The sequence below is a fragment of the Protopterus annectens genome, chromosome 10.part0 (assembly GCF_019279795.1).
Source record: "Protopterus annectens isolate FY-2018-M chromosome 10.part0, PAN1.0, whole genome shotgun sequence".
NCBI lineage: Eukaryota > Metazoa > Chordata > Ceratodontiformes > Protopteridae > Protopterus > Protopterus annectens.
The window spans coordinates 617,176,449-617,197,435 of NC_056744.1; the positions used below are offsets into that span (position 1 = coordinate 617,176,449).

Here is a 20,987-nt window from a genome sequence, read left to right on the forward strand (position 1 = left end):
TTGCCCCAACATCCCCCTCCAAATAATATATACCAACTCTGAGATTGCACTACAGTGGGGAAAAGGGCAGACCCCCTCCCTGATGTCCACTGTACTGTGATGTCAGTATAAATGCTTTGACTTTCAGAAAGTCAGCCACATGGTGACTTTCTGAAAAGTACACACACACACACACACACACACACACTACAGTGAGCACTAATATACCAAAAGTAAAATTCTCAAAAAAATAACAGAACTTCATAAAATTCAGTGAAACCCTTAAAACAACCTGCACAACACCAAAAAAAAAAAAAAAAAAAAGATTTTGCAGGAGTGCGAGCCTCTCCTGGACCTCACACCGTCTGCTACTTTTATACGACTCCATCGCCTACATTCAACACACACTGCATTTAACCCCTACCTAAAACTAATACACTCTATCAAAACAAGTACTCACAGGCAAAACAAATATACATCCACCACTACCTCACATTTAGAAAGCCAATACACTCCAACACAAGCCATCATCTTCCTAAAGCTAGGTATTAATAACAAAAACATACATTCCTATACATACATCACTAAATTAAAACTGAAAAAAAAAAAAAAACATACTTTACGTAGAGGTGCTACACAGTTAGAAAAAAGCACCATTTTAATTAGGGGACAGGTATATAGAATTCATCTACAAAATCTCATTGCAGTTACAGATGCATAGCAATGGAAGAATTTACTGCACTGCTGTAGAAGCACAGCCTGAGTCTAGAGGTACCTTTCTAACCGATGCAAGCAGAGAAATTTTATAAAGTTTCTGACATGGCACCCATATAGTGCTGCTACTGGCTATGTGCAACGATACACCCATACACATACACACACGTGTGCACGCAGACACACACAGGCAGACAGATGCACACACAAGGTGTTATCATAGTGCACATTGAAATACACAGAAGCACACATCACACCTCAACTTCTTAGCGCAAGCAATCTGGACAAAGCCTAAAATACTGGGGAACAAAGGCCCCAAATAGGGACAGATATTGCATATTGCCATTATAAACTTTGAATTGTGTTAGTATAAAGGGATTTGTCTTAGAATGCATTTTCTGAAGGATATGAAGTCTGAAACTCAAATATATGACATTATTTAGTAACTTCAACCCTCACTGATTTGCCAGAAAACCAAAAATTTTAAGTGGAACAGACAAAAAATATGAGGCAAACATCTGGACATTCAGCAAAAATCTGGACAGTTCAGAGATATGACGCGTATGCATAAATACTCCAGATGTTAATGCAGTGACATCTATTTGCTCTCTCATATGCTGTTTTTCACCATTACAATAGCAATTTCAGCAACATTAATACATGTATGTCTTTTATTAACACAGACTCAACAACAACCAGGAATTAATCTTATCTAAAATACTGCGTCCCTTTTAGAGAGCTTCTATTCATGCTAGATCTCCTCCAGCATCAGCTGAGTATTATCACTTTGAGCTCAGTTCATAACAAAAGTTACTGGCTTTACAAAAGGCACCCACCCTACTACTTATACAAGCAAGCACGTGTAAATAAGTTATGCATGGTACTGCACACTACAGTGACAATGAAATGTAGAGCAAATTAGTTCAGAAAAAGACTCTGTAAGCTGCAGAACAGTCTCTTCATTCAAGAGAATGTGGGAACATTTACTGCACCCTGAAACATGAACGTGGCTCTTTAATGCTGATGTACTGCTCCACAACTGGAAAATGGCTCACATAAACAAATTCAAAGTGCTATGAATGGATCTCCAATCATAACTAAATTATGTTTTTGAGACTTGTAAGTCAAGAAATTCACTTAAGGCAATAGCTACACTAGAGATTATTTTCGCAACAAAAAAGATGATTCCCCTGACTGTATCTCAGATGACCCAGAATCAATTAGTGACCCTAGGTGTTAGAAGCACCAAAGGAGGGGTGGAATGAAGTGCCAACATCAGCTCACCAGTCATGTGGGGGGGATGGAATAAGCCAGCCTCATTACTGTACTGACATAGCTGGATGTTAAAGTGAGCACTGCCAGCTACATTCACGCCATGAGGAAGGGTGTGCACACTCCATGCAGCACATGCTGCAGCTGCAGCTTCAGATGGGATGCAGCGAGAATGTACAGTAGGCCATTACTGCGGCTCAACCTATCAGCTGCCAGTTTGAGGTATAATACAAGTACCTCCTGTGGTTGCTTGAATGTTATCCACCATGACAGGTCTCGCCTCATGCAGGCACTCCTGATGAATTAATTGCTCAGCTAATCTCATATCCTGGTGTATAATGGGAACAACAGTGATGGAATCAATGTTCAACAGATACAAAGGAGCAGAAAGGATAGTAAAGGGGGTACAATGCATAGGAAGTGGAGAATGGCAGTGCTTACAGTCAAGGTATTTAAAAGGGTCAAAGAAAGCAAATGACAGTGCATTTGGGGAAGAGAAGAAAATGCATTGTGGAAGAGTTTAATTATGAGAAAGGTATGGACAAACAGAATGGGATGCTGGCTTTGAGGATGGAAAGGAAAATAGGGAACTCTGACAGGAAAGTATAAGACCACCAGAAGTGGGAACTGTTTATAACTAGTCACCCTGAAAATGTACTGAAAAACCTGCACTCATATCATATCATGTCTAGGAGTGGCTGTTCAGGACAATAGACCCATAAGTCTCACTAGTAATATTTGTAAAGTTATGAAATACATCATATTTGAACTTAAAAATGTGAAAACATGAAATTATATGATATTCAAAATTTTAATCCTAGTCAGTTTGGGCTTGTGAAAGATAGAGCTTGTCTTCTCAACTTAGCTGATTTTTTTAAAAGAAATCACTGAAGCCATGTACAAGGGTGAATCTGTTCACACTCCATACTTGGACCTGACAAAGATCTTTTAACAAAATTCCCATGCTCCTATCATGAATAAACTTACACAAGTAAACATTACCCCCCCCCCCCCATGTCACACAGTGTGTTGCCAGCTGGCTGACTTATAGAACCCACATAATGAGGAATGGCTATACCTGTTCCACAAAAAATATTGCCATTAATGGTGTTTTATAGGGCTTGGTCCAGTGACCATTCCTGTTTAGCATCTACTTCTCTGATGTGAAGGTAGATATCAAAGGTCTTTGGCAGATTAGCCAATGACTGTAGGTTGAGCACTACTGTTAACAAGGCTGTACTTCTTCATACTATATCAATAATGTCACAGTTAAAAATTCACACACATTAGAGATCTGGGTAATGTCAAAGATAACCTTTTTCCACCTGACCTCAATCACAATTAGGAAACCATTCAACCTTGTCTGATTGCTTTATAACAGTATATCCATCTATAGAAAATAAGTCATACTACTACTTCATTCATCTCTTTTTGTCCATTATTGAATACAGTACCTCTGTCATTTATTTCCTCAAACAATTCTCCCAAATTGGAAGGTGCCAAAGATTTTTAACTAAAAAAAAAAAAAAAACTGCAGGACTAAGCTTCTCAAGGTACACAGATAAATTATAAGCCCTCTTATTAGCCTTCTGTGCCATGAAATATCCTGTTCTGCTAGATAAGCTTCATGTACATAAAACTGGTAATATCACAAAAACGCACACCAAAAATCACATAAATAGATCCTACTGTTATGATGCAATACCTTAACCAGGTTATATTTTGTCTTGAGGAAGTAGATGGGTAATCACAAATTTTCCCATGTGTACGCCATATGGTTCTTCTCGTGGCCCTGAATGACATGGAGGCCTAGGCAAAGGATTTCATGGTGCCTGCCACTACCCACCTCCCCTGTACCACCCCAGAGCCCCCTTATCTCCCTATTCCCCAACACACAAACACATACAACAACAAGATTATTTATTTTTTCTCATTTTGTCATACTATTCACCTTCTTTCACTATCCTTTCAAAATGGCCTAACTGGTCAACATTGTGCTATAATAAACTGTGGAGAAAACAAATTAATTAAGTCGGAATGTGTGGGTTACTAAGACCCCAGAAGCCAAGGAGCTCTAAATGCTTTATTGTGTATTTTAGGGATTTAATAAAATCTTTAGATTCAAAGATAGCCAAGCAAAAATCATGTCAAGAAAAAAAGAAAAGTCAGATTTCAAGAAAAATAAAAACTAAGTGATGCCTAAGGCTTAATGTGAATGCTGACAAAATTTTAGATCCCAATAAATTGAGAAGACTAATGATGAAGAGAAATGTTTGCAATTATGCATAAATCATATTTAGGAATAGTGTATACCGCCCCACCCCTAAAAAAGGCAGTCACTCTCTGTGTATTCCCTGATTTTAGACTGGGATAAATGTAAAAGAGCAAATGATCCCCATTATATTTTTGAAGCTGCTGTCCCCAGCACAAAAGACAGCTATCATCTGTAGACCTGTCAGATGATAGTTTGAGAAAGAAAATTGTCACAGTAAAATACTCAACTTACTGCTGTCAGTTGCATATACACAACATGCATCCTTACCATTAGTCCCAAAAGACAGTCAAAACATCAGCCATGGATACAAATGCATTTCAACTTTGTGTTGCTATTAAGTAATGCCTCTAAACAAGTTACAGTGACCTTCTATGCATGCCTGTGAAGGCTAATTGTAAGTTGTGTTAAAGAAATAATGAGCACACTGTCCCCATACCCACACAAGCTACAAAGATCTTCTTTCTATATCTGTAATCAGGACCGATTTCAGACTAGGTAGGGCCCAATACAAAGATTCATGATGGGGCATCATTACTAAACATTTACCAAAATGCCTTTATTCATTTGGTTCTCCATAGGGACACCATTCTTGCAGAAGCTCAATGGTTGTAAGTGCTCTTTGATGCATTGTACACAATATTTTTGAAAGATCACTACTTATTAACTTTCTTTTTTACCAGTAGCCAGAATAGGTACCACATTATGTGTAACCATAGATACAATAAGTTGGTGATATTTTCACATATGTACACATACACATATACTGCCCCTGTTTGCATGTAACGTTAGCTGTACATCAACGTGTAATGTTGATATACAACTAAGCAAACTCTTGTTGAGATTGTGGTACAGTGGCGATAAGGGAATATTCCCTTTTCACCACTGTAGTACAATCTCAGAGTGAGAATATTAAAGTAGGGGGTGTGGGGAGTGCTTGCCCCTCTGCATAATCATGTTTTTTTTATTTAGTTTTTATCATTATTTTTCAGCAAAAGTGCATTTTTGATATAATGCACTTTCGCAGAAGTCAGTTATCAGAAGTATGGTTCGATGAACCATATTTTCGATAATACAACATAGATATATATACACTTCAGAAGTTCGAAATACTGAAATCTAGAATTTCAGTATCTCGAGCCCGAGAAGTCGAATCCACAAAACAACGAAAAGTAAAAACCATGAAATTCAAAACCTCGAATACAGGAAGTTTTGAATTTCGCAGTTTTCCTACACACACACACACACACACACACACACACACACACACACACACACACACACACACACACACACACACACACACACACACCATCCACCACACAAACACACACAATCACTCTATTACATGAAACCAGGGGGGCAAGCCCTCCCGCGCCCCCCACAAATCCCCCCTACTTAAATATTCTCACTCCAAGGTTGCACTGCATACAAACACACATAAAACACCACCACACAAGCTACTTTCTCTTCACATACAACATCACAGCAACAAAACACACTGACACACGCCACAGCCCCTAACCAAACCCCTTAACACACACATACACACACACACACACACACACTTACCTGAATACATGACCACAGTGGAACTTTAGAAGTGCGAAATTCAAAACCTGCGGTATTCGAGGTTTTGAATTTCATGCTTCTAAACTTTCGCTATTATGTGGATTCAGATTCTTGGGCTCGAAATACTGAAATTCGACATATATATATATATATATATATATATATATATATATATGTATGGATCTAGGACTTTTGATCGAAAGATCAAATGTCCGAATCCATTACCACCGAAAATATTTTACCGAAAGTGCTTTCACCAAAAAAGCGCTTACGGTAAAGTATGTTTAAAAAAAAAAAAAAAATTAAACCTTCTTCTATGCAGGGGGGCACCCCCTATGTGGGGGGGCAAGCCCCCCAACACCCCCCACTTTAATATTATCACTCAGAGTTCACACTACAGTGGGGAAAAGGGAATTTTCCCTTATCCGCACCATAGTACGACTGGCACAACGAGCATACTTATCCGAAAGTGCTGCTTTGGTGAACAGCACTTTCGGTTAAGTATGCTCAGTGATTTCTGCTTCGGTGGAAAGTGCATTCGGGGATCTGTACGGATCCCATGTAGATATATATATATATATATATATATATATATATATATATATATATATATATATATATATATATATAGATTCACTTTACATACTCAGCATTTTAAAACATCAAAATTCATATAGCTGAGACCATATAATTGATGTTTTAAAACATTGAAACTGTTTTTGCAGGGGGCAAGCACCCTTGCACCCCTCACACCCCCCACTATTTAAATATACCAACTCCGAGATAATACTACAGTGAGGAAAAGGGAAAATTTCCCATTCCACCCTGTATGTAGATCTCCGCTTTCCAGGTTTGATGTTTTAAAACATTGATTATATAGTCTCGGCTATATGAATTTCGACATTTTAAAACATCGAGCATGTAAAGTGAATCCATGTGTGTGTGTGTGTGTGTGTGTATATATATATATATATATATATAAAATGGGTCTACTTCATTTGATCGAAAGACCATTTGACTGAAACCCATTTGGTCGAAAAAAACAGAATTCAAGGCAAATAACAGGGATTCCTCCCCCTCCCCAATGTTGTACGACCCTGGAGTTGGTATATATAGATAGGGGGGGGTGAAGCCCCCACCTAGTTTTGTTTAAAATCTGTACATTTTGTGTTATTTTCATCTTTTAAAGGAAACTAGGCTGGGCCCCCCAACTATATATACCAACTCCAGGGTCACACGATATTGGGGAGGGGGACAAATCCCAGGTTTATGTCTTGATTACCGGTTTTCAGTCAAATTAAATTTTGACCAAATGGGTTTCAGTCAAATCATCTTTCAATCAAATGAAGTAGATCCTTCACCTACAGGCAGATTGGATGAATGCCAGTTCACCAAAGACATTCCTTTGTGGTTTTGCAGGAAACGGGATTATCTGTATAAACATCAGAGAGCAAGAGAGAGGGGGGAAGCAAAAGAAAGAAAGAGAGAGAGAGAGAGAGACAGAGGACATGGATACTCTATAAAGTAGGTACCAGAGAACCAAGTGTTGTATGTTAGTAATGCTACTTGCTGTGCCTCCATGCCAGTGACCAGTTGATTTCACACACACATATCCTGCCCAGATCACCAGTGTATATTGCTAAAATTTGACTGTGATAGAAAATGAAAAAATTATGACCAACTCATCACTCTTAGATATACTGCAACAACCCCCCCCCAAAACACACACACACACACACACACACACACACACACACACACAATAAACCACAGCAATGTATGTTTTACTCTGATTTTGACAAATGCAGCTCATTGTGGGACACTCCTCTTGCCAAATCAGATCAGTAACTGTTAAACTGTGATCAAATAATAGCAGGGGCCTCTGTACCCATTAGGTATAGCTACTTTAGTGTATAACATCTCAGATGTGTAATTGGGATCCAAAAATTGATACAGTAATTTATTCCTACTTGCTGCCCACCAAACCTCTCAAATGCATCTCATATGATTTTGAGTCTTTCAAGTTTCACACTGAAAATGTCTCACACATTCAGTTAATTTTTTTAACAAATAATCATACTAAATAATACTGAATCAAATTAATTCATCAAAAGAATATTTTGTACTTCAGAAGAAAGTGTTATTATCCATGCTGTGTGCTTCCTAAATGAAAATAGTGGCAAATAGTTTCATAGTATAGTACTAGGCTATCTGCCCTGGGACATTTGTAAGCCTAGCCATAGTGATGTGGCTTTTGCCACCCCATGAAATGGTACAAAAATGTACAGAATAAATCTAGAATACTGTGCCTCTGTCTAGTAGTGACACAGTGAAGGTCCCCTTATATAATAGAATTAGTTTACTGTGCCCCTGTCTAGCAGTGACACAGATGTGACCCCTGGGGTAAACTTACGATCTCCCATCCACTCATCAAGATTTCTCTTGAAGAGAGTCAGTGAGGGGCTCTGCCTAATACGAACTGGGATCCTGTTCCAAAGCATGGGAAGCCTCTGGGTTATGAATCTATCCCTCCAGCATGTCCTATTCATACTTGTGCCGAGGTTTAAGTCTTTAGCTCTCGTGGTCCTGATGGATTTGGATTTGTTGGGATGGGGCATGTCCATCAGATCCTGATTGGACATGGCCTTGTACATCAGGCAGAGATCACCTCTGAGCAGGTGGTATGCTACTGAATAGAGCTGAAGTTTCTTTAGTCTGGCAGAATAAGACATATGTTGGAGACCCTTGATCCTTTTGGTGAGGCACTTTTGTGGTCTCTCCAGCTGTTGCAAGTGCCGGGTGAGGTACTTACCAAATGGGGCATTGTACTCAATCATGGGTCTGATGAGGGAGGAATATAGGGGTACAATGACATCCTTGGATCTGGATGTGAAACCCTTCATGATGAGGTGTGCAAGGTAGAATGTTTTTCTAACCACTTTGGCAACGTGGGTGTCAAATGAGAGGTCACTGTCTACTTGGGTCCCTAGGTCTCTGATTACTTTTTCCGTACTCAGTGGGTTGCTGTCTATGTGATAATTTGTGGGTACTTTGTTTTTTCCAAAAGAGATGACTATACATTTTTTGGCATTTAGTTTAAGGCCGTGACCACGGCACCAGTTGTCCGTTTCAGTGAGGCCTTTTTGTAGGATGTGTGTATCTGCTGGTGTATCAACTATGGCGCCTAGTTTGCAGTCATCTACGAACTTTGTCAGCCACAGCCCTCCCATGTTTGCTTTAACATCTGAGAAATAAATGCCGAACAAGAGGGGTCCCAGGACAGATCCCTGTGGGACACCACTTGTGACTAGCTTTGAGTCTGACATTGCTCCAGCGATTTTACCTTTATGGGTTCTGTCCTTTAGCCAGTTTGCAACCCATCTAGTGACATAAGGGTTTACTTTTAAGCTGTTTAGCTTATCTATGATGTCTGAGTGGGGTATTGTGTCGAAGGCCTTAGCCAAGTCCAGGTATGCTGTATGGACTGCTTTGCCCTCATCAATGGCTCTAGTGACTGTTTCGAAAAAGTCAACCAGGTTTAAAAGGCAGGATCTGCCCTTTACAAAGCCTAACTGGGTGGGGTCAAGCGTCTGTAGGTCCCCTATGTCTCCGTTTATGAGTTCCATAATGATTCTTTCCATAGCTTTGCAGACCAGGCTAGTCAAGCTTATGGGGCGGTAGTTTCCAGGGTCTGTAGAGGCACCCCCCTTGTGGAGTGGGACCACTGTTGCTGCACGCCAGTGTTTAGGTACATATCCCGAAGTAAGGCTAAGGTTAAATAGCATTTTTATGTGTGGGTTTAGCTCCTCTTGGAGTTCACGTAACACGCACCCCGGGATACCGTCAGGTCCCATTGATGCTGTGTTTTTTTGCTTTGTTTAGGGCGGTTCTCACTTGGACATCTGAGATGACAGGGAGATTACATTCAGCTGGGATACGTATTTCTTCTTTTGGGGGTGAAGGAGGCGAGAAATTTGCACTGAACCCGTCAGCCAGAATGTTAGCAATATCTGTGGGTTCAGTGTATTTTTTGTTGTTTTGAACCAACTCTGAGCATATCTGAGGGTTTCTGCCCAGGTTTCTAACATAGCTGAAGAAGGCTTTGTGGTTATCTTTAGTGTCCTTAGCGATTTTTCTCTCAAAGTTTGCCTTGGATGTTTTTATGAGAGAACGTAGTTTTCTGCTAATGTTGATTAGAGATGTTTTCCCTTCATGGGATTTCGCTCTGACGTGCAGTAGCTTCCTTCTTTTGTTATACAATTTGTTTATGGCTGAGGTCCACCAGACAGGATGCTTACATTTGGTGGAGAGGGACTTGGATTTGTTTGGGATTGCATGATCCATGCATTCTTGGAGATGTCCATAGAAAGAATTTGTGAAGGATTCGGCATTGTGGGATGTGGTATCCACTGGCACAGTGGGCTTAAAGGATACCATCTCAGTCTTAAGAAGAGTGAAGTCTGCTTTTGAGAAGTTTTTCACTGTGGTCTTTTGTGCTGGGGTGGAGGTGGGATATGTATATCCAGGGTGATTAGTTTGTGGTCAGATCTCACTAGTGAGGGGTATACTTCGGTGTGGAGCATTTTGTCCCCATGTTTGTGATGATCAGGTCTAGTATATTATCTCCCCTAGTGGGAGAGGTGACTAGTTGTTCCATTGCATTTGAATTTATGAATTCCAGGAACCTTTGGGCTAGGGTATTAGGGCTAGAATAATGTACCCAATCTATGTTTGGGTAGTTGAAGTCTCCCAGTATGATGGTATTTTGTGATACATTCATATCCTCCAATGTCTTCAGGAAGGCTGAGTGGGGTTCTTGAGACTGGGAGGGTGGTCTGTAACATGCTACCAGTTGTATAGCAGTTTTGCCTATGGTTAGTTGCACCTGCATGGTCTCTGATGCTTCATGTGTTGCTACTAACCTGGAGGTGTGGGTGTCCTTTATGAATATGGACACTCCCCCTCCCTTTGTGGTTCGGCCCGGGTTTTGGGGCCGAAAAGCATGATACGAGGTATAGCCTGGTAGTGCTGGGGTGCTCTCAGGAGCCTTGAACCAGGTTTCAGTTACTGCACAGACGTCGATGTTCTCCATGCTGAGGAGTGCATCAAGTGCCTACATCTTGAGATTTAGACATCTGGCGTTGAGCAGCATTACCCTTAGTTTTTTTCCATTTTTGTTTTCTAAGGAGGTGGGTTTGTCTTTTGAGCCTTGCCTAAAAAAGGCACTATGGGGGTGGCAAGAGCCTTAGCCAATATCCGGAAGCCCAGTGGTGACAGGTGTAAGCCATCCCTTGCGAAGCAGCGTGGCTTGTCCAACATATCATCCCAGGCAGACAGACATTGGATCCCCTTAGAATGACACCAGTACTTGAGCCAATTGTTAAAGCTGATCATCTTGTCTTTGTATTGTGGTATCATTCTTGGTGAGGGCAAGATGCTGCTCAGGGTCAGGGTCATACCAGCCTGGGCTACATAATCGGAGAGCTCCTCTATGTCTCTTTTCATGTAGTCCAGGGAGGTACGTCTCAGGTCATTCACATCAGCATGGACAATGACGGAGTCATATTTGTACTTGCTTTGGAGTGACCTGAGTGCATGTGTTATGTGGCAGATCCTAGCTCCCGATAGACAGCTCACAGTCACCTTCTCCTTGTTCAGCCTGGTCAGTGGGACATCAGTGTGTCTGACTATGGAGTCACCTATTACTAGTGTATCAGGCAATGTGTTTGGCCTTAAGGGCTGCGATTGGTCGACACACTGATTTATTGAAGTATGTGTTGCATGTGTTTTGTTTTGAGGTGGTGGATTTTTGGATGTCTGCTTTGGGAGCCTCTGTTGTTTTGGTAAGTTTTTTATTAAAGCCTCCGAGTATGTCTTTGTGTTTTTATGTGTTTGGTTTGCAGTTGTGGTAGGTCTATGTGGGACTGGGATTGTTGTGTGTGTGGTTGCCATCTCCTCCTGTCTGGTCATGCCAGCCCTGAGTTGAGAGAGTTCAGCCTCCAGTTTGGCTATATAGTTGCATCTCTCACATGTATTTGTGTTTGTTGGGAGGAGGAGAGGGTTGTCTGTGTACATAAGACAATTGTAGCATTGTCTCAAGATGCCCAGATAGACCAGCTGAACTGGAGATGACGCCAGTAATCTACCACGACATGCTAGAACAGTATAAGGGAGTGGTATACCTTTAAGGGAAGTGGGTATTCACAGGGGTGGTAAGTAGATGTAGTGCTTTACTTAGTACGAGAGTGCTTACTTAGTAGAGAAGTATTTATAATACAGTGAGTAGTCTGATTATACTAAGAGTAGAGCTTCCTTAAGGGAAAATTTGAAGAACAGACTTGGCGGAGCCAGAAAAAGTTTAACCTTGTTTAACCGGCGCTGCGCTATGCGTACGACCGCGCAAAGCCGTGCAAACACGGATTTTAAACAGTGAACTACAAAAGAGCTGGAAATGGTCCCAAACAACCAATTACTACAGCCTCTTGTGCTGGTTCACTTTGCCCAAGGACAGGTAGGCTGCTCAAGGCTCCCCACTCCCACTGGTGAGCAAAGAAACTTCCTTCTATCCAAGTAAGGTAATGGACAACACAGGAACTACACCACAACCCGGAATACAGCAATGCCTGTAAACTGGTCTAAACTAGTCGAGGAAGGCGGGAAAACAAGGATTATTTTTTTGTTTTTTTGGTAGAAACACACAGAAAATGCAGAAACAGTGATAAATTAGTTACACAGGCTAGCACACTTTAGTGGGCAGCCTCCACAGTTAAATTAAACAAACAAACAATGTTCCGCATTTTATTTTTATTTGTTCTACATTGTGAGAGGCAATTTTTAACATTTTCTCGATGGAATGTGGAGAGCTTTGCTGCACATAAATGCACACTAGTAATGCAAAGCCAGATTAATGAACATTCAACTTTATCTATAAAAGCTAGGTGATTCATTTTCATCCACAGGCAGCCACCTGCCCAGCAATTATAGCCAAAAAGTGCAGCATGGATGTCTGATTATTATAAAACAAAAGATTGGCCACTGTAACATATTTCAAGTTTGTTTCACACAGACACTCAGTAACTGCAATGAAGAATTTCAAATTACTTCACAAAAATGCACTATAATTCTGGAAAGACAAATTAATTACCATTTCCTATGCAAATGACAGAATTGTCACTTTCTCCTTAAACAACCCCCATATGCAGTATTTATGCCACTTTATTGACTGTGTACTCCTCAGATATCTGATTATGATAATGTCCATATCAATGTTTCACAAATGCAGTAGCCACAACAAAGTATTCTAATTAGTTTCACATGAATGTGAATTAGACTTGCAAAGCCAAAATAATGTTTGCTAACCTTGATCAGATGACTGTAGGGTCAGTCATTTTCATCCTATGCATCCCGAAGTTCCCAACTACTATAGTAACTCTGTTGGCTGTGTATCCCTCAGATGTCAGACTATAATAAAATGAAATAAAAATAATGGTCACAGTAATTTACACACACACACACACACACACACACACACACACACACACACACACACACACACACACATCTACTTGAAAGTATTCCAGTCTGTTCCTCAATAATATACTTTAGCCCTGCAAATCTGTATCCACTGTCTATATCATCTGATTGCCAGGATAAGAAAAAATAATAACAATATCAATCAACTTTGGTTAGGAGTATCCTTATCACAGTTCGACTTTGCTGAATTTCATGATGCTGACAAATAATGACACATGTATCCTTTTCCTTGCTCTTTTTCTGCAGCCATCTCACCCAAGATCTAGTCGAACAATCAGAGCCCCAATACTTCTTTTGACTGGTTGTCAAGAATATGGATGCGACAAAGAATAATGTCATCTGCTCCTTGGGATACCCCAGCTGTCATGGTTTTGAACAGTGGTACCACAGCAATGGTAGCAACATTTTGTTATTATCCCATAATGATAGATAGATAGATAGATAGATAGATAGATAGATAGATAGATAGATAGATAGATAGATAGATAGATAACAAAGTGCTAAGTTAACCAAAATGTATAAAGTAGCACATCTTCCCATCATTGAAGGAAGAAAGGCTAGTATAATAAGTGTTGCATTACCCAGCCTAGAATATGCAATGCCTGTTATAGCCTCTATTTTTCCACACAGCAACAATTTACTACAAACCACTGAAAATAGAATTGTCAGGGTCATTATTCAATTGCTCTTACTGAACATCATTGTTTATCTTTAAATAAAACCCAGTAGTTACCAGTCATAGTTACTGTCATCTTTCTACTCAGTACATTAACCTCTAAACTCATGAGCAAACATTACTGTCCAAGTCAGAACATCCTCATGGTTCATAACTCCAACTATAACCTAATAAATTATGATGCCACACAAATGTTAAGATGTAACTTTAGTTTAGCCTATGCAGAAGGAGCTTTCTGTAAATCAGCCCTTGGCTCATGTTATAAAATGCCTGATTAACTATAAACTCTGAATAACCTTATACTGTTAAAAAAAGCTTAATGCATGTTTGACAAAAGAGATAAAGTGTGTTTGCTTCAGAGACACAGGTGAACGTGCCAGGCATCCTCTTAACTGATAGTGAAATGATTCCTTCAGACTCCTCAATGTTGCACACAATACACTCTATAGCAAAAACGTGGATTAATTAAGCTGATGAAAATATGTACCCATGTATGCATCAAACATTTTAACTCACTAAAATTGTTAAGACTGCATTCAGTATTGGTTTAGTTTAAGTATATATGTTCATTTCTACATGACCTCATCCACGTCTGTGGCAAACTTTATAAAATGTTCTTCCAGTGGTACTCATGACTAACAAATGCTACACATTAAGTTCACAACTGTAAGTGCTATACATTTCCTTGAGTTTTATTGATTGTTTTTACCTATTACACTACAGATCAATAGCATTTCTATATTTAATATGTCAAATAATCATTGTATTTGCTATTCATTTGAAAACAAAATGTTATGTTTCTTTAATGTTTTAATGAATATTTCCCAGGACTGTATAAAAATTCATGTCAAATATTATCATTTAATCTCACGTACTGCCTTTTCCATGTGGGCAGGCCGTGGCTGAAAAACAGTCCTTAAACTAGTTATCCTACCTATTTAGCAAGTGTAAAATGCATAGAAAATCCTGACTGCAGCCCATTATTTATTTATAGCATTTGTTGTGTATGACTGTCCAGATGGGGACATTTCACTTTCATTGAAGTTCTATGAAGAAAAATTCCAAAAATATATAGAGGAGCCAGTGAGAGATCACATTATTCCAAGTACTTACAAAACAATACACAGTACATTGGGATAATAAAATACTTACAAAACAATACACAGTTTGAAATGTGTACATTGGGATAGTAAAATAAGTTTGCATGCCTAACAGATAAAGCCAGATGAATAAAACTGGCAATTTAACAACTAGAATAAGTATTGTATAACATACAGATTAAATGATCAGAGCAATAAAACATGCATATGGAAATTCAAAATATGTAAATTGGAATATTTGCTAGAAATAAGCAGACACTTGCAAAAAATGACTAACTAAAATACAGATCATGTTAATTCCCTTCCCCAATAAAAATGAGCAGCTGGTTTCTAATTATAATGTGAAGGATCTTTTATGAAGACAAGTAAACAGAAGTAATGTTTGTAAAAGTGGGATCATTTCTAGTATTTAATGTACCAGATAGCTAGAAGGTAAGTAGATCTGGCACTCACAAGTACACAAGAAGCAATGCAATTTATTGTTACATAGAAGTGTTACACATTGTGCAGTGTTAGCACTTTATCTGAACACCTTGTACTAACTTAGTTCAACCCAGGATAGCTAACAGAGACATATTTTATAGGAAAGCCATATCTGATATATGTTGTGCATTATCACTACAGTCATAAACAAAAAGTACTACATTGAAACATAGGATGAGAAATGGAAAAAAAATGGCAATGTTAAAGGTAGCATCAATATATAAAATGCTAGCCACCAAATAACATTTTTCTCTTTAACTGTGCACTGAAGTTTGATAGCTTAAGGATCACATGTAATGATTTTTTTAAAACTTTAGCAAACAGCATTAGCATTTGGCCAGAAGTATCTTGGAAAAATTAAGTGAGATGCACTGTTGCGTCACATGCCCCATTCACTAGCTGTCATTAACTTGGTACAAAGTAGTTAAGTTGATTAACCAAAAATGCAGCATTCTGTGCAACACTTACAGCACATTCTTAAGGCTTCACAAAATGAGTTCACAGAAATTCAAGTCTAAGTGTTCTGTACTGATCCATAGGTACAATGAGTGAATTTCGGGTGGCTATTTTACATAATAAGGCAAACCTCTGACCGCCAGTTAATCAGAGGCCAGAAATTAAATTCTACATTGCATTCTCTTTTTTATGTTGAAATGTGAGCTGTCAGTGATTTTTCATAATGCAGATATCTGCAAAGGCATGCAGTAATCTGATGTTTTTATCATTTGTTTAGAATCTGTGAGTACGGCAAAGAATAATTTACTACTGAATGTTTCAAAACAATAGCATATTACAAACTGTAGGGAGGTCCTACTAGCTGCTGCATATTTCAGGAGCTGCCAGTGTCAACAGAATATCAATAGCATCAACATTCTGTTGCCATAAACGTTTCTGTTTCCAAACTTTTAGTAATCTATCAATACATAAGGCCATCTTAACCGTTGTGTATTTCTGCATTCTTAAGGGCACATGAATTTTTATTTATTCTAAATACCGTTGCACTTTTAAGGGCTATATACACAAATTACCTTATATCCATTTAATGCATACCTCTAATTGCAACAGAAGGTTACACTGCATTATGGTCATCCATTGTGAAGATGATATAAGTTTCTCTAAATATTAATACTGCACATGTTTGATTCACTCTTCTAATTATATGTGTGAAATATTAATGTTTAGAATAGATGCCCTACTATTTGAACTATGTATACACTTGTATTACATTTATCTCTGCAAATTGCTATGTAGATTTTTGATAGGAATATAATTACAATACTTAAAAATGAAGTTCCAAGACCAATAGTTTTTTTTTTTGTTTTTTATAGTTACAGTACTTGCACACTATACTACCTATTGCATATTTAGAACTATTTTGGCATGAAACAATTATTTTCGTATACTGTGTTGATTGGATTTTTATTTACAACTGTGTCAACTGTAGTAGCTACTTATATATACTGTGCAAACAGAATTTTATGGATACCTGTACTAACATGCCCATTTACCAGACCATAGTTGAAAAAGGAGACTAGCCCACATACCTAATTAAAGTACAAACACGTAATATGTTATATTCCTATGCAACAGATGAACTCTAACAGATGACTCCTTAGTCTTTTTTCTAAAAAAGTCCATTTCAGTTATCAGTACACATACAGTCCCAACTAGGTCTACAGTGGAATTACTAGAATAATCTCATGTACTGGACATCAAAGAGTTCACCATAGTTTTCCATACTGAAGTAAACTGCTCCTACCTTTCTAGAATATAAAATAAAGGTGGACTGGTATAGGTTAAATAATATCGGACATCAAGATGCATGCTTGCTGTTATCTGGGCATTCAGTATTTCTGCTACTTAATCAGGATATCTCAGGATAAATATTGTGGTAAAGTTCTCAGTCAGAAGGCACTTCTTTATATTAACCTACATGATGCATGAAGTTTATTTTGATCATTACTGCATTTTTCAATTCTGTGTCTTATTTCTGCCTGCTTTACCTTATTCTAAGCACAATAACTAGCTTTATTAAAACATATGTTGAGCAAATACTTTTCAGTGTGTGTGTGTGTGCATGTGTTTTTTTTTTTTTTTTTTTGGGGGGGGGGGGCATTTCCATAAAATAATTTCATATTGGACCTGCGTCCTTCCCATTTCCTGCTTTTGCAGTAAAGTACCATTTTAAAGCACATTTCAGTACTCCAGACTGTTGTTTAGCAAAAGCTTCAAACACAGTTTTCTCATGGCCTGCCTGCTTTTAATACACTTGTCTCAGTAAATTAAGCACGTTTTGAATATTCTTTACTCTTGTTCTATGTGAGGACTGGATTAATTTCAGATACTGGAAATTATGGCAAGAAATTGTGTGGTATTGAGTACCTATGCATCACCTTACAGAGAAATCACCCAGTGTAAGACGATGCAACCCCAAACGCTTATTACCCAGATAAAAATGATACTCTTTTCTGCACAAGAGAAAGCACAGAACCAATTGCACATACGTTAGCCAAAACAGTAGCATATCACAGTATCTGACTCAGAATGCAATAATGTAAGTAATACAAATCAAACAGAATACTGACATAGCAGCACTAGAAGTCACACATATGCTAATTCCAAAAAAGCATGAGGCTTTCCAAAAATAGCCAGCATTGTAAACACATTAAGCCAATGCAGAACAACCAGATATCTTCTTTACCCCCCCACTCGCTCCAAAAACACTGCAGATACAGCCTCAGTCATGTTTTCGGAGCGTTATTCAGAGAATGACCCTTTGTGTCCTTCTTGTTCATTCTCCTGTTCCCCCCCTTCCCCCACCCTTCAATAGGACAACTGCAGTCAAGGAAAAAAAAACAGGCAAGTCCCAGGCCAAAGCTTCTGTACAGGCCTCCCTCCCCCGCTGCTACCAGCAGCTGCACTGGGATCAATGCAAGCCAGCGGAGGGAGAGAGAGAGAGACAGCATGTGTTTGTGTATGAACAAGTGAGGGAAAAGAGAGAACAGTCCAGCAGTCTGTAAACATCTCCAGAATACAATGAAGTACAATCTCAAATTCTAAATGAATGAAAAGCTCAAGAAAATAAAATATTCCTTACCCAGTGCAGCGCTGAGTGTGTTCTGAAAGCTGGGTATCCTTAAAGCTGGTGCAGGCTATCTCTAACACTTTCTCCATGCTGCATGCGTCTCCACATTGCTGTCAGACTGCAGCCCTGGCTCTCTGCATCTGTCTGCATTGCTCACTGCTCTCAGCCCCTGTATCCCTTCTCATAGACAGAATCCCAACTTGGCAGTTAAGAGGGTAAGCGTGTGCATACGTGTGTGTGTGTATATGTACGGTGGGGAGTTGCTAGATGTCAGAAGTGCTCCATAGGATTACAGTTTGTGTTTCCTTAGTATATGAAAAGATGCTGACAGCTACAATTAATGTGGATTTAGAAGCGCGCGCTCTCTCTCTCTCTCTCCCTCCTTCTATTGTTTTTTTTTCTTTTTTTTTTTTTTTTTACACTTGTAACAAACTTTAGTACATGCTCATACTAAGAGCACAGAACAGCAGGAACTATGCCTTAATGGCTTTATCATGCATCATTAACCTTGCAAGAAGCATACTAAGTGGTTCTGCATTTATAACTAAAATTGATACTCAGAAAACCTGAGCCCACAAATGACTTTTATATTATTCAAACCCCTACATCAGTAAAAGAAATACACTTTTTAATGTATTACCCTCCCAATATTAACACAACATATGTTTAATTTACTGCTACTGTTTTAGTAGCAACTGATTCAGACAATTCGTGTGAAACGCTGCCATACTTTTAAGTGGGTGTCTGAAAAAAAGCAAGTATAACATTTAAAGAGACAGTCAGCCTACAACGCAGGCATTCAGAAACAGTTCCCAGCAACTGAAAATCCTCTGTATGGGGTGGTGATAAACTTAATGTGTGTTTTTGCCAGAATATTTCAGTGAACTAAAACTGCTGATCTGAAGTCGCAGCCCTGATTCTGCATCTTAATAACTGAACAAAACTTGAAGTGTTTCAAGTGTTGTCTGAAAAATAACATGTGACAGTTAGATAACTTTTTACACCTAAATAATGAAGTTTCCAAACCCAAGTCTAAAAGAAAAAAAAATCAGATGTTTCTTTTACTCTTTTGGGGGGGGGGGGTCTCCGAGTTTTTCACATTTTCTTGTTTATGATACATTGACATTTCACTACCACATAGACATGCAATAAAAAATAATTAGAAGATAAACATTGCCCTTTTATGAACCAGGATTCTTTCTTCACGTGGGAACCTCTGTCAGTGTATAATTCTACCAAATGGGATACTTATTCCAGTACCCAAGTGTACAAATAGTATCATTTCTAATTATCAAAGTGTAACACTGGCCAAGGGTCATACCTCTCAACCTCTTAGTGCAAGAAATCTGGGCAAAGCCTGCAACAGTGGGGAGACAAAGGCCCAAAAATGGGACAGATTTTAATTATTGCTCTATAAACTTAGTTGCTAAAATTATTTTCTGAAAGATTTGAAGTTTGAAATGTAAATAGATTCCATTATTTAGTGGCTTCAGCCATCAGTAATTTGCCAGAAAACCACGTTTTATGAGGAACAGACCAAAAATATGAGGCAAAAATCTGACATTCTCTGAAAATCAGGAGAGTTAAGAGGTATGCCAAAGTTGCCTACTGCTAGTATTGTTTTCCTCTACTCGCCTTCAATCTGCCAAGCCCTCCACCCCCCAATCGGAAAAAGCCAGGGCATAAGATGTTGTTAGATGATTGTAATATGCTGACAATGTGACCATATACAACAGTTCATAATGCTCTCATTATTTAAAGCTAAGTACTTATACTTACTGATGGAGTACTGACTCCTGAGCAGTAAAACTCATATCAGTCTAGTACAAGAAATATGCTATCACTGTAGAATACACAGTTAATGTAATCCACAATCCAAGAAAGATGTCTGGAGGCCATTTCAAAGACCAGTGGATATAGTGATAATAGGGAGCAGTGCAGGGTAATCAGGACTCAGGAGTGTGGAGTTCTCAGCGGTAAAGAAGTTCACAAGTGGTGTCCCACATTACCAATGTTTAATGTGTCGAGGTATGACTTCACCCAGGGCATGGAAAACTGAATCAGTCACTTTGCTAAGGACAGTATAGTTGAGGAGATACTGTCAGATGAAGTTCATCCTAAAGAGAGAGTTAAAAGGTGGGATGCATGGTGTAGGAAGTGGCAATTTCATCTGAAGTCATTTGAAATACATAGTGCTGTGCTACACTTGGGGAAAGATAACAGAGGGGAAGAATATGCACTCTACTGTGTCAGACATACAATCAAAGGAAAATAGGACACAAGAAGGATTTTGAAACTGTT

At 38.8% G+C, this 20,987-nt stretch overlaps 1 protein-coding gene across 1 annotated transcript in view; it reads right to left on the bottom strand.

Annotated features, from left to right (window-relative positions):
- ST3GAL3 (ST3 beta-galactoside alpha-2,3-sialyltransferase 3) overlaps positions 1–19,693 on the bottom strand; it is a 3,995,325-nt gene extending 3,975,632 nt beyond the window's left edge. The window contains exon 1 of the mRNA XM_044085443.1: positions 18,699–19,693. The gene's annotated coding sequence lies outside the window, so the exon portion shown is untranslated. The remainder of the gene's footprint in view (positions 1–18,698) is intronic.
- Positions 19,694–20,987: the final 1,294 nt, after the last annotated feature.